The sequence below is a fragment of the Coenobita brevimanus genome, chromosome 78 (assembly GCF_032717465.1).
Source record: "Coenobita brevimanus isolate Jiangsu-jjx chromosome 78, ASM3271746v2, whole genome shotgun sequence".
In the NCBI taxonomy this organism is placed as follows: Eukaryota; Metazoa; Arthropoda; class Malacostraca; order Decapoda; family Coenobitidae; genus Coenobita; species Coenobita brevimanus.
This window is the reverse complement of record NC_137031.1, coordinates 33,459,075-33,485,329: the sequence shown is the minus strand read 5'-3', so window position 1 is coordinate 33,485,329 and position 26,255 is coordinate 33,459,075.

Here is a 26,255-nt window from a genome sequence, read left to right as displayed (position 1 = left end):
GTATTTCAGTTTCTGCAGTATATTCCCATTTTCAGCTCCATTTATCGTACCCATTTCCCTCGTTTTCCCTAACTTATAAGCGTATATTTTAGTCTTTAACCCTCTAGATACGAGTTACATCCTATTTAGTACTTTCTCCAGTTGATATTATTGAACTTTTAATAACACGTATTGAAAGGATTATCGAGGGCAGTTGTATCTAATGAAAAGTCTGTATTGAAAGTCCATCTACAGCTAGTAAAATCGTCACGAGACAAGAATATAATCTTATCTGGCATGGTTGGCTAGCTCGCGAAGGGAAAAGCAAGCGCTAGATTTTTTATGGACAATTATATAACTACCAGTGAGGAAGAGGAGAGACCAGGAAAGCTTTTTTTTTTTTTTTTCATGGTGTAGAAATTATTGTCGAGAGTGGGGGTTCTCCATCTCCTTGGAAATTTACGTTTTAACCCCTCCATAGCGGTGTCTTATCCTTTATAAAAATCTCGCTACCTCTACAAGATTGTGTTCAGTTTAGGTTATGCTGTTTGTGCTGGATGGGATAGGTATAGGCCTCATTAATCCGTTCCTTATGAATGTTTTCCTTGGCTAAATAAAATCATCTGGAGGGAGCAGTATTTAACATAAGAAAACAGACGTCATTGGAGTGAATATATTAAGCATTTGGCCCGTAATCTCATCCATGGTGATACTCCCTCATGCAATATATACTCCACCACTAAAACCACCCATCCTCTTACCCACAGACCCAAGACTTTTGAGAGAGAGAGAGAGAGATCAGAGGAAAATAATCCATATACAGACTACAGGTGTCCTCCATTCATTAAAAAAAAAATCTCAAGAGTTGGACATAGCTTCCCCTTTCTTTTTTTTCTTCATTAATACTGTATTTGCATTCCAGTACCTATTTTCTCAGTATTAATTTCATTTCATTCTATCATAACCCCATTTTCTTACCATTAAAACCGCCCATCGTCTAACAACATACTCAAGACATATATTCACCCATTTCTCAATATCATTTTTCACGCCCTATTCACTCTGTTTTATAATTTATACAGGTGCCGGTAAAAATCCTCTCATTTGTCATGCCTACACTCGTACAATACACTCCACCCATCACCTTCATCATATAACTGCACAGTCTACACCCCAGACAGAAATATCCACCAATTTTTAAGGATTTTTGCATCGTTATTCATTTTTCGTAATCTGGTGACTTTTCGCTTTCATACAACCCGACTCCACCCAACATCACACCAAAAAAGAAAAAAAGCTCTCTAACCACACACCCCAAACAGACACATTACCCCATTTTTATGCCTTGTTTTTGACTCGTTGTTCATTTTGCGTAATTCATTTTTTTTTGTAACACTCAACCGCGCCAGTGCTCTCCCTGACCATATATTCCATCCACAATCCACACAAATAAAAATAAATGTATCAGTAAATAAAATAAATAACCATCCTCCCTTGATAGACTTGTTTTGCAATTCTCAGCACTATTTTTACTTCTATTTCCCATTTCTCGTAGTTCATGTTGGTGTCTAGCGTATTCCCACTATCCATGCTTTTATTCTCTCTTATCTATTATCTGTCTGTTATCAGCATCATAGAGGCCCCCATCGCTGTTAACGACACACCATAGGCAGCTGTTTCCTTTTCATTTTTCAGTAATATTTCTCATTCCATTTCCTATTTATCCTCGAACTTTCAGTACAGTTTCTCAGCCCATTACCCATTTACAACACTCTATCACAGCTAATCTACCCATCACATTCCATTTACTTACACCACAGAATCATTCCTCTCCTCATCCACACTCCCAAGACAGACATTCCCCATTTTTTTCCTTTTTTTAATTTTTCTAACGCATTTTTTTTTTTTGTCACATTTTACCCATCACATCCCCATTATCCAAAATACAGAACCATCCACATCCCGAATCACACATCCAAAACAGACGTATTTTCTCTTTGCATGACTTAGTGTATCATTTTTATCTTTGTAAACTATTTTTGATATTATACTTCCTTCCTTGCCAGTAAACTCTTATAAAGAACACTCTGCTCATCAAAATAATAATAATGATAATAAAAATAATAATAATAATAATAATAATAATAATAATAATAATAATATCACCCTCACCACATCCATTAGCCAGATACAGCCCTCACATGTTTCATTTCTGACTCCACTTTTCACATTCATTGTAGCATAACGTTGCCCATTTTTCATAGTTCATTGCGACGAAGCATTCTCATCTATAACCATGCCCTCCCGTACAATTCACACAGCTCGTCATGCGCACAACACCCAGCGCTCCAGTCAGGCAGTTTAGACAAGTATACCCTATTTTTTATTTTTGCGTCCCCGTTTTTCATCATCTTTCGAAACTCAATCCGCCCATCCACATCATAGAGCTACCATTTCTTTTTTTTCTTTCTTTCTTTTTTTTTGTTTACGTCACCAATTCCTTATCCTTGTTTTCATACAGTTTCCATTTTTTTTTTTTCCCAGTGTATCCGACTCCCCAGGTTTCTATGTTTGCTGTAGCATCGTATTCCCAGTCTTTATGCGTGTACCCTCTGATGCAGTTCACTTTATCCCATCTTCACAGCAAAACCCACCTCACGTATGTCTTTTAATAATAATAATAATAATAATAATAATACCGGTAATAATAATAATAATAATATTAATAATTAATACGTGTACATCATTTAATTACATCCTTATTTCCATCTTATTCTTTATTTTTGCATCCTTATTTACATCCCATTCCCCAATTAACTTACCGTATTTGCATCATGTTCTTTCTTTTACGACATATTTTTGCCATATCCCCTATTTTGCGTATCCCATTTGCATCCCGTACCCAATTATTCGTAGTCTCTCCTGGTGACGTATTCCCATCACTCATGCTTATATACCCTCTCATCCACTTCATTCCAGCCCATCCTGCACTTCATTCCAGCCCATCCTTCACTTCATGCCAGCCCACCATCCATTTCATTCCAGCTCATCTTCCACTTCATTCCAGCCCATCCTTCACTTCATTCCAGCCCATCTTCCACTTCATTGCAACCCATCTTCCACACCACGAAACTCATCGCTCCTAATCACAAGCCACAAGACCCCATTCCACCCCATCATCCACGTCATTCCACCCCACCATCCACTTCATTCCACCGCATCCTCCACACCACATCCCCACCGCTCCTAATTACAAGCCACAAGACCCAGCCACATACATCCTCCATACTTTTCATACTGGCATCACATTCCACATTTTTCACATTCATTTTTGCATTCCCCTTTTTACATTTTCATTTTTCCTGTCCCCATGTTTATTTTGTAGTCCTTCCCATTATTATTTTATTTTTTTGACTTCCTTTTTTTAATTTTTTTGTTCTTTTTCAGTTTCATTTTTGTCCTCCCATTTTTCATTTTCATTCTTGGCCTCCCCTTTTTTATTTTAATTTTTTGCACTCCCCATTTTTCATTTTCATTTTTAATTCGTTTATTTTTATTTTTGTACTCCCCATTACTTTCCCATTTTTGCATACCCCATTTTTCGTAAGCTTTTTTTTTTTTTTTTTTTTTTTGAGGGGGGGACATTTTTTTATCTCATTCACCTAAACTGTTGTTTACAAGAGCTGAACCACTTCTGTTTTTGCCATTAATTGATTGTATGTATTAAGGGACAGGTTGACGAATGAAGAAGTGAAGGAACGTTGTGGGGTAGATGTGGATGTGGTTGAAAAGATTAGGAGAAATACACTGAGGTGGTTTAGACATGTGGAGAGAATGGAGAATGAAAGACTGACTAAGAGGGTGTATGTAGGTGAGGTGGAGGGAGGGAGAGGGAGGGGTAGACCGAGAATGAGGTGGAGGGATGGAGTTGAGAGGTATATGAGGGAGGGGGGGGGAGTTGGGGGGAGGGTAGTCAAATGGTGGGTGACAGAGTGACTTGGAGGCGTTTTGTCTGCGGCCACCCTTTGCGGGATTAGGGCTTCGGGCTATAGATAGATAGATAGATGTATTAAGAGTGAGTCAAAGAAGCTTAGGAGCTTATAATTATGAAGAACACACACACACACACACACACACACACACACACACACACACACACACACACACACACACACACACACACACACACACACACACACACACACACACACACACACACACACACACAAACGCTTTATTCTCAGTGTGTACGCTACATATACGACAAAAGGGCTATGACAACTCTTGACTGCCCCACCCATTCATCTACCCTCCACCACCCAACCCTTTCCTCCCATATGCTCCCACCCATTCCCCCTCACCCACCATGATCTGCTCTCCCCCCTCCCCTCACCCCCATCATCTACTCCCCCCCCTCCCCTTAACCCACCAACCTACCCACCCTTTGTCCCGGGCAGAGAACACGCTGACCCCATCTCACTTTTTAACCCCTCTGTATTTTTGGCTGAGCTGAGGATGGTCACAGCTCAAACCGAAATGGCTGTACCTGAAACTTTTGATAACCTCTGTATCTATTTTTATTTATTTATCTATTTTTGTGGTGAAGTAAAGGATGTATTTGTTTGAATTTTTATGTGATTTCTTGTTGTTGAAGGTTTTGTTGAAGCTTTGGGTATTATTATTATTATTATTATTATTATTGTTGTTGTTGTTGTTGTTGTTGTTGTTGATGTGGATAAAGCGGGGGATGTATTGAAGTTTGAAAAATGCATAAGTTTTTATTTTATTTTATTTTATTTTATTTTATTTTTTTGAGGAAGCAGAGATAATAAGTTTACTGTATCTGTCTTTTTAACCGAACGAAGCAAAGGATGTTTTTAGCTCTGTCGTTTCATTTTTTTCTGTGGTGGAGATGAGGGCTTTACGTAACACTGATAGCGTATTGATCGTGCCTCTGGGTGCAGCGGAGGATGCATGAAACTTTAATAAATGGCGTTTTGTATTATGCAACAGAGGATATAGATACGTTTCATAAAGGCCGAGTCTTGTTTTTTGTCTTTCTTTTTTTAGTGAAGGACTCTTATTTCTGTCTGAGGCACGTTGTTTTTCACGTATGTAACAATTCCTTAAGAGAGTGTATGTGAGTGAGGTGGAGGGGGAAAGAGGGAGGGGGAGGCCGAGGATGAGATGGAGAGATGGGGTGGAGAGGTATATGAGAGAGGGGGGTGTGAGTTGGGAGCAGGGGAGTGAAATGGCGGGGGACAGGGCGACTTGGAGGCAATTTGTTTGTGGCCACCCCAAACGGGATTGAGGCGTCTGGCAATAGATAGATAGAACAATTCCTTATCTGAAATTTACTTAAAACATAATAAATTAATATATCAACTTCTCTAAGTAGGGACAACCCTTGTATTGTTGTCGAGTTAGCACCAGGCACTTAGTAATTATTGTATCTTCAGTTAACCTCTTCATCGTCAGGACAACTCTAATATTTTCCTGGAACTAAGGCTAGACAAGTATATTCAGCTGAGAAAAGGTTATGGAAGACTGAGAGTATTAAGGTGTACTGAGTTAAATAAATCGCTAAGGAATAGGTGCTTGAAACCCTTCTAAACTCACTAAAATTTGACCGTATGTGTGTCTTTCTTGCGATGGAGATATATCAGTGTTGATGGTAGAACGTCTCCCTCTGTGCCTTTCATCTCTTCTCCTCTACCACAGTTTTTATGCATCCCAGTCGTGTGTGTGTGTGTGTGTGTGTGTGTGTGTGTGTGTGTGTGTGTGTGTGTGTGTGTGTGTTATGAGGATCGAGGAGGTGAGAGGGATAAAGTTTGGAATGCAATTATTTCTTCCTTGACGCTAATCCCATCACGTCATTAGCGCCTTTTTCAGATTTCTTGTTGTTAAGGTAAGACGGCATTAAACTTAGCATATTCTAGTTTTTGTTAGCATCAGAATATCCTAGTTTTTCGGCCTACTAGAGGGAAGGAATTTGGAACTATCATCAATAACCCGTTTACTCCGGTGACTCATTTTTTTATTACACTTTCTCGTCTGCAGGCTAGAAGTGAGATTTAGCAGTGAAGAGGCTGTATCAACTCCTCAAATTAAATAAAAAAGAGAATAAAATCGTCTGATGGTAGAATGAAATAAGAAAAAAAAAGAGGTCATAGGATAGAATGTATTAAAGGGAGAGAAGGAGAGGAAAGGCTTGATAGGAAGACGAAACTTAATATTAGAGCAAAAAGTGAGAAAGTTTGAGACAGGTAGGAATAAGAGGAAACAGTGAGAGAGCCTGGAAGAGATTAAAATAACAGACTGAGAGTGAGAGAGATTGAGTTTAGAATAACACACACACACACACACACACACACACACACACACACACACACACACACACACACACACACACACACACACACACACAGAATAAACTTAAGTGTGTGGGTGTTACGGGAAGCGTGGAGAGGCATCGGACTTTGAAATTGAGGCAAGGAGCTAAAAGTTGAAATGGGCCCTAAAGAAAAAGACGACGACAAACGAGAGAGAGAGAGAGAGAGAGAGAGAGAGAGAGAGAGAGAGAAGGAATAGCATCAGGGAGAACAAAAGAAGAAAGAAGAACTGCCGAGAGGATGAAAGAAGAATGAGAGGGCAAAGAGGGAGGAGGGACGGATCGAGACTGCTGGTCAGGGAATTAAAACTTGGATGAAGACAGAGGGGAAGGCGGTGAAGGAGAGAGAGAGAGAGAGAGAGAGAGAGAGAGAGAGAGAGAGAGAGAGAGAGAGAGACCACGATTACCGACCCAGAAAGTGGTGAGAGGGAGATAGGGAGGGAGAGGGAGGGGGTGAGGAAGGGACGAAGAAGCGAAAGGGGAGAGGGAGGAAGGGAAAGGGAAAAGGTGAGAGAAAAGAAGTGAGCACAAAGGAGGATTTAGGGATGCGTCGTGGAAAGTTTGGAAACAGGATCAGTCGAGAAGTGTGTGTGTGTGTGTGTGTGTGTGTGTGTGTGTGTGTGTGTGTGGAGGTGGGAAATGGGCCTGAGAAAAATCTAAACGCTGTGTCTTGAATAATTTGGCTGCGTTAATTTTCTGTGAGGCGAATGCAACTGTCCTTCGTCTCGACTGAAGTGTTAAGCATGACACTTTTTTAACCCGAGTTTCTTTAAGTTGACTCAGAGCGTCCGATGGAAACTGAAACAGAAAATACAAAGTTCTTTAAGTTTGTCTCAGTTTGTCAGTCGATGTACTTTATAAAACTTTCTCGTACCGAAGGGGTTAAGATGGTTTCAAGCCCCTTCACTACGAGGGGTCTCTCCTTAGTAAAATGGTTGTGTTGTATAGTTGCCAGAGTAAAGATTAGTAAAAAAATATATATATATATATATATATATATAAAACACGTCCTCGTACCGCAGGGGTCAATGGAGTTTTTTTTTTTATCACTTCAGTTTTTTTTTTCTAGAGCTGATTGTAATTGTCAGACGTGTGTAAAAATAAGACATTCTAAGGAGATTAAGAACACTACTTGAAATCTTAAGAAATTTCAGAGACAGGGAGCGACATCGATACAGACTGGCGGAGATTCGGGTCATTGGGTCACGTTACTGTTCACCGCCGCGAGGGACAAAAAAAAAAAAAAAAAAAAAATGAAAGTGAATTAAGTGGCACATGAGGTGAACTGGAGATTTCGGTTCACGTTCCCAGCTTACCCGCAGCGTTTAATTTGGGGTTAAAGTGTCTCTTGGTGTTTAAGTGAAGGTTTGACGATGTGGTTGTTCTGAATCTCCGCACATACATACAGGTTCGGTTCTGGGACTGTTTGGAAGTGAGGCTGTGGGGGGAACGGGAGCCGAGTCGTGTGTATTGGTCCGAAATCTCCCTGGGACTCGTTGCGTGACCTGCCTGCTTGTGCGTGACGCCTGTTCTGCTGTTCTGCTTGGGGAAAGAAAGGGGGAGAGGAGGAATAGGAGTAGAGGAAAGAAGAAAGGAGAAAAGAAGGTGAAAGAGAGGTGAGGAGAGACAGGGAGAGAAGGAAGGAGACAGGGAAGGAGAGGATAGTGATAAGGGAGAGGAAGATGAGAGGAAGGAGAAAAGAAATTGAGGTCTGGGAAGGAGAAGGAGAAGGGGAAAGATGGGAGGTGGGAGAAAAGGGAGAGGAGTAAAGGAAGAGGTAGAGCAGGAGGGAAGGAAAGGAGAGCGAAGAGGAAAGTTAATGGAAGAGGAGAGAGAAGAGAGGAAAGAAAAAACGAGGGGAGAAGAGGGAAGGAAGGGATGGTGAGGAGGTATAGAAAGTGGGAAGGAGGGAGCTGCTTCGCGTGCTGAGGAGGGGGCAAGAAGGAAGAAGAAATAGGTAGCACTTAAAGCACGATCGATTATTGGTTACAGAAGGTGGAATTCAAACGTTGGAAATAAAACGTGAGATATATTCGTAGGTACAGGTGTTGTGTGCAGGTAAGCTGAGAATTATGTCTACTTAACCTCTTTCGATAACATTATTTTATTTTTGTCACAATGAGACGATAATTTAGTTTCTGCATCTACCCTTCCTTTTTCTTCAGTACTCAGACCTCCTGTTATCCTACTTCCAGTTTGTTCTCTTTTCTCCTTTCTTCTTTTTCCCTCGTTTAATTTTACCCCGCCTTTCCCATTTCTCCAAGATCTCATATTCTTTCACTTGCAACTCCTCTCCTTCCATGTTCAGCCTCTATCTCCCATTAAAGCTTTTCCTTATTCTTCTCTTCTTATTGTCTCATCTCTTTTCTTTTTTCTTCTCACTTCTTTTTTCCTCCATTTTCTCTACCCTCTTTTTTTTTTTTTTTTGTCCCCTTTTTTCTCTAATCTGCCCTCTCATTTCCCTTCTCCCATTCATCCCTTCTCTCTTCTCTTTCCTTTTTTTTCAATCTATTCTCTTCTACCTCACCCCTCTCTCCACACCCTCCTGTTGTCTCCCAGCTCTTGTTCAACCTGTGCCTCCCCCACTAAGCTTTCCTAAGCCCCTCCCTCTCGCCCTCCCAAGCCTTCTTTCCCTCATCTAAGACCCAAACTACCACAGGTCTCTCCTAAGCTGAATTAAGTCGTCTGGCGGGAACAGGAGTCAGTTACAAAAGTCGTTCTGATACTAAAGGAGTTACATAGAGGTAGTATTGTCATTAAAATCTGGTATTTTTGGCACTCCTTGAAAACGACCTCTTCTCCGACGGCACGCGCACGCCACACGCACGCACGCACGCACCCCCCCCCCCACACACACACACATATCACCCTTCCTCGCGTACTCCCCAGACTTCTTTCCCCTTGTTTTCCGCAGTTCTTTTTATATGTCTTATCAGTCTGTTGCCTGAATATGCATCCTGCAATATCTGACCCTACTGATAAACAACCTCCCTTTCCAAGACCCAGCCCCACCTCATAAATTATACACCATATCGTATCCTCTCCACCTTGACCTCAGTTGCATTCTCTGTTCACATTTTATGGATGCATTCAGAAAAGGGGGGCTTCGATAAAAAAATTTCCCTAGTAATTCTGTTCCTTATAATCGACTGCTCTCTCCCGATGACCCTTATTTTCGTCAGTTAAAGAAGATTCCTAACACCTGGTCCCTAACGATTTACTTTTTGGATGTGACTGCTTGACATCCTTTTGTACGTTATTTATGCAGAGTATGGCAATATTGGAAGGATTTTTGTGACCCAGAAGAGGACAGTAAGGTGTAAAAAGGAAAACATATCGCATAGGAAGAGGTCAGTAAGGTGTAATAAGGAAAATAAAATCGTTTAGGAAGAGGTGTTAGGAAGCTTTCGAGACTACGAATGATAGAAGTAGAAGCAAGAGAGGCGAACAGACTTTGGTATTAAATTTTTGTCTTTATCTTTTGCCTGAAGCTGCATCCAGTGAGGGGTGGCCGTGGCAAAAATTTTCTTCGAGTATTTCTGTTCGTACTCCAGAACGACCCAATCTCCCCTGACACACACGCCACCCTCCCTCATATGCTCCCCAGCATTCCTCCCCCAGTTTGTTTTCACCAGTACCCGCTTCGATACATCTGCTTTAGTCTTTTCGTGTGCCAAGAGGAGGTGTGTGTGTGTGTGTGTGTGTGTGTGTGTGTGTGTGTGTGGAGGGGACAAAATATACAGCTGTTCTAGTTCTTCTTATGTTGGCTGGAGTACGCCTGTGTTGCCCGGGGAGACCTCAGAGACAAAGGCCATCAGACAGCGTGCTTTATATTCCTGTGTTTTATACGACTGTGTATTTGATCAGACTTCTTGTGTTATACTGGTAAAGTGCACTTTGCACATGACGAGCGAGTGGGCGTTTGTACATACGCCTATCATCATAATTTCATCTTGGTGTAAACTTTCAACATTTCTGATGAGGCAGTTGAAGAGTAACAGAAGAATAATTGAGCTAAAATATTTACTTTCTCACGTTTTCCCTCTCTCACACACACGTACAAACGCGCACGCGCGCAGTCAACAACAGGAAATTTTGTTTGAATCGATTTCATAGTGGAGCATGTCATTTGAAGCCCTCGGTACATTCCCTTGGAGAGCTTTGATTCTAAGGGGTTTCTTTGGTCACATGAGTAAATATATAGCTAATAACACAATTTGTTGAGTGCATCTACTACCTGCAGAAAAATCTCTTCTCTATATCACACAGTAGAAAAGATAACCTCTGAAAACCATCGCGGTCGGTCCGTATCGTGTCGGGCCAGGCTGGGTCGTGTTGGGCCGTTCATTTCTCTGCTGAACGTAAACATCGCGTCACTGCGCTTGCTGGTGATAACAGTATGTTCTGTGTGAAGGATAATTCTGGCCACTTGTGCAGTTCATGTGTGTAGAATTTGCTGTAGAAACTCTTATATTCCTCATTAATTGAACTAAGAAAGGCAGACCAGCTCAAAATTTGTTCATATAGATGCACTTATTGAAATATATGCAATACAGTTATGTGAGTAGGGACTGTTTCACTGTTTTTTGTCTTGATTGAGGAATATGTCGTTGTCTGAAAACACCTAAGAAACAGACAGAAAGACAGACTAATAGGATGATTATGTACGCGAGGTTTAATTCTGGCAGTCTGTGTATTGCAGTTGTGTAGGGACAGCTGATTAATCTTTTTTTTTTTTTTATTCCTACTAATTAGAGTACATTATCGACGGAGACCATCTAGAGAGAGAGAGAGAGAGAGATAGATAGATAGATAGATAGATAGAGAGAGAGAGAGAGAGAGAGAGAGAGAGAGAGAGTATGACCGTGCAACATGTTCTATATGCAAATGTGTGAAAAAGTTAGATATTCCAGATGTTTCGGACAGTGTGCTCAACTGTTTGATTGTCTTGTAATTGAAGGTCACGTCGCTTTCCAGGCAGATCACACAGACAGACAGACAGACAGATGGCAGTATTATTAACCAAAATCAACTCTAGCATGCCTTTTAATATTCTCTTCTAGTCTTTTGTATTATATTCGGTTTATCTCTGGGCCATTTTGTTTTAAGATCTGAATAGTCTTTTCGAACTTCAAATGTGGACATAAATCTGTCGTTCTTTATATATAGATAGATAGATAGATAGATAGATAGATAGATATACCGTAGATGTAAATAGATAGATAGATAGATAGATAGATGTAGGCTTGATTACCTCCTTTCACTACAAGAAATCTCACCTATTGCGTAAAATCTCCTGAGGGTCGTCTGATTAAATTTAAAAAGTCATTTGATTGAAGGAGTTAAAACTGAGTGCGCGAGGGAGCAAGCAGTCCCCTAATTATTTTTTTTCCCGTTATATGAGAGTATGATGTATCTGGTTTCCTCTCTCTCTCTCTCTCTCTCTCTCTCTCTCTCCAGATGCGATTCTCAAGATTTTACTTTTGTAACTTCAGTATATATAGATTTATTGACAATTTAATCTCTCCTGATCTGCTCATTTTTCGGTGATTTTTCGGGTCTTTCTGGTTGGTAGGTTAATGGTTTTGGTTTGACGTAATTCTGTCCGTGGCTAGTTTTTCATGTGTATTCTTTCCGCAACTATTTCTGTCTTAACCAAGCGTAAATGCATTTGTTATATCCCGGAGGGAGAGAGAGAGAGAGAACTGTAGAAATTTTGCTGAACATTAAATACGAAAAAAAAAAAAAAAAATTATCAAGAGTTTCTAAGTACCTGAATAACCCTTTCCACCTCACCATAATTTAAGACCATTTTATTTTACTTTTTTTTTCTCTCTGTCTCATTCTTGCAACCATAGGGAAATCGAAGTATTGTAGCTATTGTTTGTGTCAGCATCTGCGTATGCCATGGTTAGACCAGACAGAAGTCCAAATGAATCCAGACATATGCGAGGACATACTACCGGCCACCACTTAAAATGTCCATCGGGGCGTGTGCTCGAACCCTGCATTGCACTCACGACACAAGCATCACAAGTGGAATACGCTAACCACCGGGCCACCACACCGAGCCCAAGGAAGAGACTTAATTTCCTGACAATACAGATAGACCTGGGTTTGACAATCGACACCATATTCAATCGCTGACGAAAAGGAAATCAGGTACTCATGTTGGCAATACGTGTGAAGGGCCAGAATCATCCAGTCAGATGGTAGTGTACTCCTTTTACTCTAACTTGGCCAAAAATTGCAAGCTCTCCATACTGAATGCTGATTTATAACAATAGATTATCATTATATTAGTATACTACGAAGATGTGCCATGAAAAGGATGTAGAGTTGTAGTATTGTCTTTTTCTGCCCCTGGGTTGTGGGTAAAAAAACTACAAAGGGGAAAAAATCTGGGTCAAGTTTAATTTAAAAGACTATATCAAGATCAGTATGTCGTCCACGCGTCCATACAGCCTATCGCGATGGAAGGTGTTACATAGAAATTAGTTTTGTTATGTGATGGCAGAATGAACCACGCATCACGAGAGTTCAAAGGGGAGGACTGCTTTCTGACGAGGGGTGAGGAGTGGGAAATAGGAAAGGCAAGACAAAATGCAGGCAGGGGATCCTACGCGAACGTATGCATGAGATGGCGCGCTGAAATGACCTAATGTACCGAGCCAAAGCCAGGGACGAGAGACTGTGTGCCTGAAGGAAATTCGGCAGTGCTAGCTTTTTATTGCGAACCTTTACACCGCATGAGGGAAAAACAAATTCAGTATCTACACGAAAAACATAAATTCAGCCTAAAAAAAAACATAATGAAACAGCGTGTACAGTACTTTTAAATACGACAAATAAGTTTCTGTCAATGTAGTACATTTACAGAACTGCGTAACGTTATTATGAAAGCGTTTTTCACCCTGTCAGTACGAAGGCGCTGTTTACAATTTCAGTCTTGCCACAAACTGACCATTATTTTAAGTTCACGTGGGTCCCTCGTAGTAAAGGGGTTTAAAACTGCTCTTATATTCCCCCAGAAAAATGGAATCTTAAAAAACTTATTCTCGTGTCGTGACCCTTAGACCATATTATTTATTGAGAGAGAGAGAGAGAGAGAGAGAGAGAGAGAGAGGGAGAGAGAGACGCCGAACCGCAGTATAATCCCCTCCAACCATGTGTACGCAGCTCGTGTGTGTACCCGTGTCCGTGTGCACGTTATCGGCCACATGTGCACGAACTGAATGCCACCCAATCAGCCAAAAACGAACGCCAATATTTCCACGCCAAACATTAGCATTCCCGAAGCTAGTTATGTGACTCAGATATTTAGCGCCGGAAATATTAACATTTTTATTTGCGATTAATAAAGAATATATATTTTTCTTTTCGTCGCAATGTAAGAAGGTATTATTATTTTTTTTATCTGTGCGTATCATCTTTTTTTCTTTTATTTATTGGCCTCTTTTTCTTATGTTTTTATTCGTAACGTGTCTTGATCGTTTTCATATACTGCCATTTTCTTTTTCTTACTCTTTTTCTTCATGTTGGTTTTTCGCTCTCTTTATCTTTTTTTTTTTTTTTTTTTACACAGGTTTCTCCTACTCACTTAGCCTTATAAAATCGTCAATCGTTAGCTGGAATAGAATAATAGAGTTGTCCTAGCCATGAACGTGTTATTGATGAAAGGATTGACACACTCAGGTAACTTTAACTCGCCCTCAGTTGAATAAAGTTCCCCGGTGTTAGCTGACATACAAAGCTAGAGTTGGATTTACAGGGAGACGGTTAAGTATTCAGTCTTTTATTATATATCTTTACGTTTCATTGTCTTCTCATTTTTCACTCTCTCTCTCTCTCTCTCTCTCACACACACCTAAATTTTAGCCATCAGTCATTCAGTACTCAGACACACCACTTTAATAAACCACCAATCGGCCCAACACGGTAAGAAGTCATGCAGAAAAACCAGTGGGTAGTTCGTTGAGTTGCAGGCCGTATACACATGTACGTACCTACACATGTAAGCACATCTCACCGCACAAGCCTACACCACTTTACAGCACACACACACACACACACACACACACACACACACACACACACAGGGGGATCAAACAAACAGACTGCAGCTTATTCTTTTTTTTTTTTTTCTTTTTTTTTAGATTTCACTAGTCCTGATCATAGTACCATAATATAAAGTAAGAAAAAAAAGAAAGGTACCGTCCCCTTTCCTTATCCTTCCTGAAAACCAAGGAAAAAATCTGCACTTCTTGTTCCACATTGCCTATCAGGGTAACTCACAATTAACCCCCGCAGTCCTGTGTCGTGTTGTGTATTTTATCTCCTGCAAGTTTCACACAGTTTTATTAAGCTTACTAGAGTACATTAGCAGGGAAAGGGTGGGTAAAATCTTATCTCCCACAACTTGAGCTGTCTCTGTGGACCTGAAAAACTTTGGCTGAAGATAACAATGATGGTGAGAAATACGTCGTCGAATTGTGAGGGTTAACGCCCAAGATTTGTTTTTTGCAGGCTTGTCGAGAAAATGGGAATATGCTGCACTCTCCCTGCATTGTCTGTCTGTCTTGGAAAAAGAAATCCCAGACACTACAGGGAAGTTGACTGTAACCTTGTAATTCAACGTCAGGTTATCAATTTTCTGTCCTTCCTGCTTTCCACTAATTTTCGTGTCCCTTCCCGCATGAAGAAATTAATTTACGACAGTGAATTCGATCATAACTCTGTGAATCAACTTAAAAACATAATTTTTCCCCTCCCTGTTTTCGACTCTTCTTTCCGTGTCCCCTACCGTAAAAAAAAAAAAAAAAAAAAAAAAAAAAAAAAAAATGATGCATGAGAATTGCGTCGTATCTTTATAAATGAACGTTCAGATAGTATTTTCTTCTTGTCCTCCTTCGCATTTTCCTTTCCATGTCCTTGACGTAAGCAAAATCTCAACCCACGACAAAAGAAACAAGACCGCAACACCGTAAATCAACCACGGGACATTCATTTTCCTCCCTGCCCTGCCTAAAAACAGCTCAGCGATTACAAAGAAGAGAAAATTGGTGTCCATGCAGAGAGAGGCGAACATATCAGTTGGTCGATGTGATGGCAACTGTAGCGTGACCGGGAGAGATGGAACTTCTGTCTTAATTATAGTGGTGATTCAGGAACATAAGAACATAAGAACCAGGCGAGAACAGGGTGTCTGTGTTTGAACCAGTCTCCATTTTCAGTTTTGCCTACCACTTTCAGTTCTAGGGCATACTGAATATTTTGTTTTTGGCATTGATAGTGCAGAGAGCAGACAGGAATAGGTCGAATAGGTCTGCTTTAGAACCAGTGTCCAGTAACCTCTTTCATTTCTACTGAATATTGTTTTTTTGGTTTTCATCTTAAGTCTCGGGGTAAATCAGAAAGCAGACAGGAATGGGTCAGATATATATATGCTTGAGAATTACTCTCTGTTAACCTCTTGGTATTCCAATGGGGTGTACTTAATAAAGAAAGTAGACAGGAACAAGGGTCGTGTATATATGTTTAAGTACCAGCCTTTATTAACCTTTGTGCAATCCAGTGTCATACCGGTAGTTTTTATTTTATTCTTGCCAGCTATAGCGGCTGTACTGGCTATACAGACGTCTCTCAATCCTCTCTCTGCCCCCCCCCCAAAAGAAGACGGGTCGCCTTCTCGTGATAACACCAGTATGATCGGCCGGTGGAGCTGTCTGCTTATTACAATAGCCCTTCCGTCCCCTCCTTATCACCCGAAAGGATGATGGTGGAATGCAGGAAAAGGGAGACTTCATCCTACAGTCCACTGGGTTCGCATTACAGAAAATCCTAGGGCCGCAACTACTACTACTAAAGTCAACTATTTGGTGACCGCGGGGGGGGGGGGGGAGTGATGGGGTGGGAGTGAAGGAGAGAGTGACGGGGAAAGAGGGATGTAGGTGATGGGGAAGTGACGAGGAAGGGATGTGATGTGGAGAACTGGGTGGCGAGGACAGGGGAGGGAAGAGAAGAACATGGTTGTTACGGCTCCCGACTCATCTGAATATGAACCCGAAGGAATTAAGCCAGAAATTGCCCTTCTCATCCAGTCCAGCATCCTCCTTCCGGGGAAAAGGGAGGTGCCTATAGGACGTTTGTATAACAGGGCAGCCCCACCGCCTGGTCATATCTGTGCCACCACATGAAGGTAACCCGCTCCAGCACGTAATACAGAGATGTTTCTGTGTATTCAAGAAACCAAGGGTGAGAGCAGTAGAAACGGGGCTGTCTAGGAATGTATGTAGAGTGCGTGAGGTGCGTTGGATAAGAAATATATTGGTTTATTAATGACTTGGAAGAAGGAGGTCTGTTGATCAAAGGGTCGTGGAGTGTGTAGGATGGTATGGTGACATTAAGAGGATGGATGTAAGTAGGGTCTTTAAAAGCGTGTGTTTATATATGGGTGGATGAATACGTATGAAGGAATTGGGTGCATTAGATATGAATGAAGGGAACGGGTGGATGAAATCTGTATGAAGGAAAAAGATGGAAGAAATATGAACGAAGTAAATTTGTGGATGAAGTATGAGTGAAGAAAGTGGGTGAGTGAAGTATGTATGAAGAAAAAGGGTGGATGAAAAAAATCCTTGGAGGAAATGGGTGAATTAATTTTGTTTCAAGATGCGTATGACTCTGATCACACCTCCCCCTTTAGTTATTTATTTTTCTTACCTGACGACTCCCTCAAAAAATAAGTAAATAAATACAGTAAATAAATAAAATAAAGACACACAGATATTTTTAAGTGCTTTATTTAGTAAGGGAACGTCTGTCTCTTAAGGACCTCTGGCGTCCAACAAGGGAGGGAGGAGAAAGAGCCTTGAGCATGACGTCACTCCTTCATCCTTCCTATGTCGTGTTATTAAATTTCTGGGAAGAGGGATTATGAATACAGAAGGGAGGGAGTGGGGACCTGAGGAGCCAGAGTGGAGGACGCTGGTGGAAATATGTGGAGAGGAGGGGAGTTTATTATGTGGGTGGAGAATGTGGAAGGTATGAAAGAGTGAGAGAGAGAGAGAGAGAGAGAGAGAGAGAGAGAGAGAGAGAGAGAGCATATAATATCGCTCCTCTGGGTTTGTCTTAAGATAAATAAAATCGTCTTTCACTGTCCCAATTAAAACGCAAAGTACATCCTGGTGCTGAAGGGGTTAATGACGATTTTCTTTTCTTATCCCTTCACCCCGAGTGGCTAAATAGGTTACAAAAAAAAAAAATCATATTGCATACGATTTTTTAATATCTTTCCTTCTTAGTTTCTCAGTTATTCATATTCATTTTTTGTGCATTTTCTTCCTACTTTCTCACTTATTCATGTTCATCTTTTCTGCATTTTGCTCTCAGTGGCCTTTCATCATTCACTGTCGGCCTGAATTACACTGTTTCATTTTTACGTGTTCATTTTTATCGCTCTCCCTCCCCTCATCCATCATCCCCTCATGTTCATGCCAGTACCTAGTTTGGAGGGGAGCAACGACCCCCTTCTCCTCCCCTTCCCCTCCCCCTTTCCCCCCTTCCCTCCTCTTCCACTCCCCCCCTCCCCCTTTCCCCCCTTCCCTCCTCTTCCACTCCCCCCTCTCCCTCTTCTCCTCCCCTTCCACTCTTCCCCCACTCCTACTTCCACCCGTCTTTCCCTTCTACCCCATCCCCCTTTCACCCCTTTCCCCGTTTCTTCCTCTCTTCCCACATATCTCGCCTTTCGGTACTTCCCTTCCCCATCTCCCTTCCACTCTTTCCCTCTCCCCCTCCCATCCATCCCTTTCCCCTCCCCCTTCCTCTTCCCTCCCTTCTCCTCCTCCCTTTCCCCCTTTCTTCCACCCTTTTACTCTTTTTTTTCCACTCCCCCACTTCGCTTCTCACTCTTTCCCCTCCACATCATTCTCTTTCCGCATATTTTCCTCTTTCCTCTCTTATCTTTTTCCCTGCCAATCCTACATGAGATCGTATTTTTAACGCTCTCTCTCTCTCTCTCTCTCACATTCCCTTCTCACCCCGAGTTGCTTTCCTTCCCTCCCCATTCGCCTTCGAGTACGAGGCATGGGCTAGGGATCGGTGCCCCATTTACCTCCCCTCTCGCAATTTTTACTTCCCCCCCCCATTATTCTCTCACCATCCGTTTTCTCTCCCTCTTCCCCCATTTTCTGTCTCCCTCTTCCTCCATGTATCTCCCTCCCATTTCTCTCCCACATTTTGTCTCTCCCTCATTCTCTCCTTCCTCCACCACTTTCCTCCTTCTCCCATTTCTCACCCTCCCTCATTCTCTCCTTCCCTCATTCTCTCCCTTCTCCCCCATTTCCTCCATCTACAATTTCTCTCCCTCCTCCCTCATTTTCTCCCTCTACCATTTCTCTACTGCCCCCATTTTCTCTCTCCCCCTCATTCTTTCTCTCCCCATGTTATTTTCCTTCCCTTCCCATTCATCTTACGGTAGGGTTAGGGATCTGCGCCCCCCCCCTCCCGTCAGGATGGACTGCTGTGTCGAGATGGGGGACCTCCCAGGGGAAATTCTCCTCTAGTTGTGTTGATGCCGCTCAGTCTTCAGTGTCTCTCTGCCGCATTGCCTTGTCTTCTGTTGTTCCTACTGTCTTTTGTATTGCTAGTGTTGTGTTGCAGTACCCCTTCCTTTGTACTTCTTCCTGGTTTACATTTCCTTGCCTTGTGTTACTGACTTCTTTTGTGTGGCTGGCTTTGTGTTGATGGTTTTCTCTTGTGTTGCTAGTTTTGTGTTGCTGTACCCCCTACTTTGTACTTCTTCCTGGTTTACATTTCCTTGCCTTGTGTTACTGACTTTTCTTGTGTTGCTGGTTTTCTTTTGTGTTGCTTGCTTTGTGTTACGGTAGCTCGCCTGTTTTGTGGTCCTACCTGATTTTTGCATCGCCCTCCCTTGAAGCCTTCTTATTGATTCATTTGATAGCTTTGTTGTGCATTACCTTCTGTTTTGAGTTTCCTAGTTAATTGCCTTGTGTTGATGAGAGATGTGTGTGTGTGTGTGTGTGTGTGTGTGTGTGTGGGAGTGGGTGGGTGGGTGGGTGAGAGAGAGAGAATTTAGTATTGCTCTTGAAGATGGCTTTGTACTGCTACCCTTGTACAATACCTGGTGGGGGAGTAAAGGAAGAAGTAGTAACAAGAATAAGAGTAGGGAAGCGCTGGCATTTCTGATTTGCTGAAATTTGGGATTGGCGACTGGGGTATTAGGAATGAGAGAGAGAGAGAGAGAGAGAGAGAGAGAGAGAGAGAGAGGGAGAGAGAGAGAGAGAGAGAGAGCAGGAATGGATTAGAGATTGTTGAAGAAGGTTTTGTCAGTGATGCTGCAAGTTGGAGATGCTGGGAGACAGGAGATGTGGTGGAAGAAGAGAGGTATCGTGTATTGTAGATGGCAAAAATCAGTGTTGGAAATTGCAGAAATGAGTGTTGGAAATGGTTGAAATGAGTGTTGGAAGTTGCTAATATGAGTGTTGGAAATTGTAGACATGAATGTTGGAAATAGTTGAAATGAGTGTTGGAAATGACTTAAATAATTACTGAGAGTGGCTGAAATAATTGTTGGATATGGCTGAAGCAAGTGTTGGAAATTGCTGAAATAAGTGTTGGAAATTGCTAAAAATAAGTGGTGGAAGTGGGTGAAATAAGTGTTGGAAATGGCTGAAGGAAATGTTGGAAATGGTGGAAGAAAGTGCTGTGAGTCTACTGAAGGTGGTGCAAGAGAGGCTTCATGCAAATTGCAGAGACAAGTGTTGCACCGTGCATTGTAAAACAGGATGCTTTCGTAACTTCATGGTGAGTGGAGCGAAGACAAGCCCCACCACACCACTCCACTCCTCTTGACTTCTCGCTGTACAGCAGCACGCCACACCACACCACTCCTTTCCTCTCCACTAGACATCACAGCGCGCCACGCCATGCCACTCCATTCCGTTCCGCACCACGCCGCCCACTTCATATCATGCTGTATCACAGCACACCATACAACACCGCACAACACAACAAAGTACAACACTGCACGACACCACACCACACAACACAATAAAGTACAACATTGCACGACACCACACCACACAACACAACAAAGTACAACACTGCACGACACCACACCACACCACATCACACCACACCGCTCCGTTGCCCTCCTTTCCATACCGCTCCTCAGGACACTACCCCTCACCGCATCACACACCACACCACACCACACCACACCGCACCACACCACTACTGTAGGTTCAGCGGCCTCACCACGGACAATATCGTAGCATTTCCGCGAAGAGCACTCATTTGTTCTACGTTGATGCCTTTGGGAATGGTTGCTGGCGTAGTTTCACAGTGTGTATTTTTCTGGAAGTGCTTCAAGTTTGATGTTATTGGTGTCTCTGTTTGACTCGGTGTGTGTGTGTGTGTGTGTGTGTGTGTGTGTGTTGGGAAAAAATAGCCCCAAAGTGGCAAATAGCACTACCGTTCTATGTAACTATAGCCCGTGGGTCTCTGGATCTCTGCCATACCATCATTAGACTGGAGGGGATGACCATTTTTTTTTTTAGTACAGTTAGAATGCAAACGGGGTTGGTCTTGATTTTTTTTTTTCTTTAGGCACGCTCAAGAGGGCCCTAAACAACGTCTGTTTTTGAAGTCTGTTTAGATCTCACCATTTTCCGTGATCCTCCGCTCAAAGTTCGGATTGCAGACCGACACACAAACGTTAACTTAAAATTATTTCTGTATGTATATGTATGCGGACGGATTTTAGAGTAATGGGAAATCACAGGTCAGAGGTTTGGGTCAGAGTTCAAGGCGGCAGGTAGAGTCCAGACCAGGTAAACAATATCATGCTTCAGTCAGAGTTTACCAAGACTGTCACAGCGTCAATGATTCAGCAGCCGCCAGCCAGAGGGGGAAGGAAGCTGTGCCCTGGACTGTGGAAATGGAAAAGGACTTGTTGCTTAACTGTATTGTCTTCATTAATTAGTATATCGAGCTCTGTTTGTTTGTTTTTATATGTATGTCTGTCTTTATGTTCATATGTCTTTGTGTTTGCCTCAGTGCGCGCGTGCGTGCGAGAGAGAGAGAGAGAGAGAGAGAGAGGGGGGGGGACAGCAGCTTTTATAGTACAAAAATCATCATCTTCCTGAAAGAATTCGTCATCATCATCATCATCACCACCGCCATCATCTCTGTTACCATCATTTATTCCACTCCATTAGCCACGCATGTAATTATCGTTTATGTAATGGACTCTGTGTAATAGCTGAAGAAAGGCGGAAAAGAGAGCATAGGCCTAAACTGCATCATCATCATCATCATCATCATCATCATCATTACCCCAACCCTGCTTCTGTCAGTTATAAATTGGGTGGGAGGAATCCAGAAACAGGAAGAGGAACAGGAAACACAAATATAGGAAGAATCATCATTGGAGTGTTCAGTGTTAGGGTTTTTTATATATATATATTCTCTCTCTCTCTCTCTCTCTCTCTCTCTCTCAGGTAAACAATAGGCGCCAAATACCCCTCTCTAAGCCAGACTCTAGCGGCTCTTGCTCTAGCGCTATAATTATTTGTCCAATTAGATTATAGCTTCGTTAGGGGTAGAGGCCAGCCAGGTCATTAGCGACACGCGAGGTCAGGTCCTCTCACGAACACTTTGCAACAGGGCTTCCGGATTCAGGCGGATTCAAGGTTGCGTTTCGATATGCGTTTTTGTAATTCACCCCTTCAATCCGATGACGTATTTCCCTCCGATTTAGTCTTGCTGTTCTTGCCTCTCGTACTGAAGGGGTTAAGCAAGGTAGTACCCAATCCCAGAAATATCCATTCAATCCCTAAACAATCCCTATGCAATCCTTAAACAATCCCCATGCAACCCTTAAATAATCCCCATGCAACCCTTAAACAATCCTCATGCAACCCTTAAACAATCCCCATGTAATCCTTAGACAATCCCCATTCAATCTCTAATAATCCCCATGCAATCCCCAGACAATCCCCATGCCATCTCTAACCAATCCTTGTTCGAAAACTTCTCTTCTAAGCTGAATAAAAGCATCTGGAATTTGCAAGAAAAAGAAAAAAAAAAAGACAGGAGTGAAAAACTTTGCATGAATAAGGGAAAAAAAAAAAAGTAAGACAGGAGTGAAAAAGTTCTCAAGAATAAGAAAAAATAGAGGAAAAAAGGCGACATCTTAGTGAAAAAGTGAAGCATGATTTTCTTACACCCACTTTGTTTCTTGTTCTCCTTCCATGTTCTTTATTAATAAGGAGGGAAGCTGTTGTGATACTTGGTTTTTCTCCTGGGCAATAAATCTGACTTTTTTTTTTTTCTTATTATGCATGTATTCGTGTGACGTGTTCTGTATCCCATTCTGACTCGGGTATTTCCATGGAGCTGAGTAAAATCGTCTGACGGTAGCACGAACTCGTATGAAATATCCTTTTGTGTGTGTGTGTGTGTGTGTGTGTGTGTGTGTGTGTGTAACTTCTTGAACTTTTCCCCGCTTAAAGTCTTTTCTTTTTCTGTTTTTAATTTTTCATCCGGCAACCTTCTTGACCTAGGTTGCTCCCATCTTAAAACTTTAATTATGTGGATGCCCTCCTTTATGACCTTTAAACTTGTCTCCTTCTCTTCGGGTTATTTTTATCCTCTGCCTTCCACTTGCTGACCTAAATATAAGTTTTGTTCTAACTTTTTTCCAATAGCCATTATTCTCCAGCACTAAAAAAATAATATTGCGTTTCTTCACTTTCTTTTATTTTTTCTGAAAAGTTAAGAGAGGGAGTGTAGGCGGCAGCGCTAATTATGTCAGGTTATTACACACACACACACACACACACACACACACACACACACACACACACACACACACACACACACACACGATATAGCAGTAAATAGATAGATAGAAAAATACATAGATAGATATTATTTTATCGAGGAGAAAACTGCATAGCCACGTCCAGCCAAACTTCTTGTGTCTAATAACATCTCTTGTAGTTTACTCTTGCTCATCTCCAGACGATATTATTCAGCTTTGGGGAGACATCTTAGAGCGAAGGAGTAGGTGAAGGCTGTGTCTATCCTCTCCAGGTTGAAAGTCCCTCCCTAGCTGAGTAAAATGGTCTGAGAATTAATTTGAAAAAAAAAAACTAAATCGCCGTATTGAAGGGGTAGACTCATTTCCTCCACTTTTCTGCGAGTCTGACGCTGTTCAATGTACTGTGTTGCTTCATTTTTATTCTGAAAGCTCCAAACACTGACTGACATAAGCGGATTGTACAGATGACATTGATAATACCTGTGTGTGTGTGTGTGTGTGTAACTTTATTCGAGTATAACGCTTTTCTGCATAATATAACTCATTTCACCAACTATATCCAACTTTTTCCCGACGATGCCCATCTCAGCTTTTCTCAAACTTCTTTGCATTTCTCCAACTTCTCCACTTCTCTCCAACTTCACTATTTTTCTCCAGCCCCTTTACTTTTTTCTAACTTTTACTTTTCTCTAATTTCTCTGCTATTCTCTTGCTTCTTCGCTACTCTTCTCTGTCATCTTTCTCTCACTTTCCTCCAACTTCTCTACTTTTCTCCGGCCTCTTCCTCCAGCATTTCTTAATATACTCTCTCTCATTTTTTGTTTCTTTTCTTCACTTTTCCTGTTACATCTGCAGACATCCTTGAAGATTAATTTACATCAGCTAATAACATGAGTGACGCTAAAAAAAAAAAAAAATAACGAGTGACGCTAAAAAAAAAAAAAAAAAAAATGCATATAATTTTCATCTTTTTTTGGGTTAATGCTTTACTTTTCTCCAAACTTTTTTTTTAAATATACTTATTTCATTTTCATTATATACCCATGTGGCTATAGAAAACAGTCTGATATACGTCACTATACCCATTTTATTCAGACTTGGCCTGAAATTACCATCCTTCCATCTCGAATACTAATTGAGAGCAATAGATAACACTAGAATATTTTGCTAGTCACGAAGAAGTGCTACTGAAGGGATATAGAGCCACAGCCTTGTCTTATACTTCTGCCATTGAGCTACGTGAAATGATCCGCTGTGGGACGAAAATCAGGGCCAACTAAATGTAAAAGGAGTATAGATAGAACACTTGAAGCTGACTGGGGCTCCATGTCAGTCTGGCTCGGGAATACCAGTTTAATTTGACCTTTGGCGTGACTGGATAATGGACGGATGGGACGAATTCTCTGACTGGATCGGAAAAAGAGAGGATAACAAGAAGAAGAAAGAAGAGACGTGGAGAAAAGAGAAGATTAAAAAAAATAAAAACACCTGTGAAATGGATGGATAGGATGTAGAGCCGCAGTAATTTCTTATCCACTGAGCTTTCCTAGTCACGTAGAAGTGCTATGGAGAGGATCGAAGAAAGGAGAAAATTACAAAAAAAAAAAAAAAAAAAAAAAGGAATAAGAGAAAAGTGGCGAAATTAGAAAGTGGAGAGAAAATATATATAAAATGGAAAATGAAAAAAATATGAAATGGATGGATAGGACGAACTTACTGACTAAATCGAAATGGAAATAACAAAAGCAGAAGCAAATGGAATAAGAGAAATTGGAGAAAAGAGAACATAAAATCTGAACAGAACAAAAGGAAAAAGAAGAGTGGAGAGAACAGTAATGTCCCTACGCACTTGACGAGGCGAAAAAGGATTGGATGATGGACAGACAGATAGATAGATAGACAAATAGACAGACAGGCACAGACACAGACAGACATGTAGACGTAGTTAGATAGATGGAAAAAATGTCGAGATTCCTAAATCTTCTTGCTTGGCACGTGTATAACTTTGCATTTTTCGTTTTCGTTTTCGTTTTCGTTTTTAAAGGCTCCAACATGCTTGCATGTGTCGGCCTTGGTCACCTAATGGCGGCTCTCCACGCTGCACGATCCATTGCAGCCTCCCTGTTCAGTCCCTTAACCCCAAGGTCACACTTAATGACCTCGTCCCATGTCTTTCTCGGTCTACCCCTCATAACCCCACCCCCAATATTAACACTTCTCACCTTCCTCACCCAATTATCATCCCCCATCCTCTCCACATGTCCAAACCACCTCAATCTACCTCTCCTCATCACAACACCAATACACTCCAGTCCCATCCTACCTCTCAACTCTTCCATTGTAAACCCAGCCCCTCCAGGCCTTGGACGCAGGGACGCACTGCACATCCACCTAATCATTGTCATTTCTGTACGTCTGAACCGGCGAATATCTTCCTCCTTCACTGCCCAGGTCTCACTGCCATACAGCATTACACTCCTAACACATGCTGCATACAAAGACCCCTTAGCACGTAGGGAGAGCCCTCTCAATGTCAGGAGAGGCAAGAGCTCCCTGAACTTCTTCCAACCACTTCTCACCCTAGCCACAGAGCTAGCTCCAGCCCCACCTCCAGCACACAACATGTCTCCCAAATAACAAAACTCTTCCACACACTCAAGAGATTCACCAGCAAGTTCAATCCTTTCACGTCTGACAATCTCCACCTGCTCACTCCGGCACGCCGTGCACATAAAATCAACATTATCTCGCAGTCTACCTCTGATACCACTACATCTCTTATGCACCCATTTATCACACACACCGCACAAGATGGAATTACTTCCCACGCCCTTGTGGCAAACTGCACATGACCACTCTCCCTCGTCTTTGAAGTACCGCCACCAACCCTAGATATCATCACTTTTGTTTTATCTGCATTTACCCTTAAACCCTTTTGCCCCATACCATCTCTCCACATCCTAAACCTTTCCTCCGCCTCCCTTTCATTCTCTGCAATCAACTCCAAATCATCAGCATACAACAACTCCCACGGGAGTC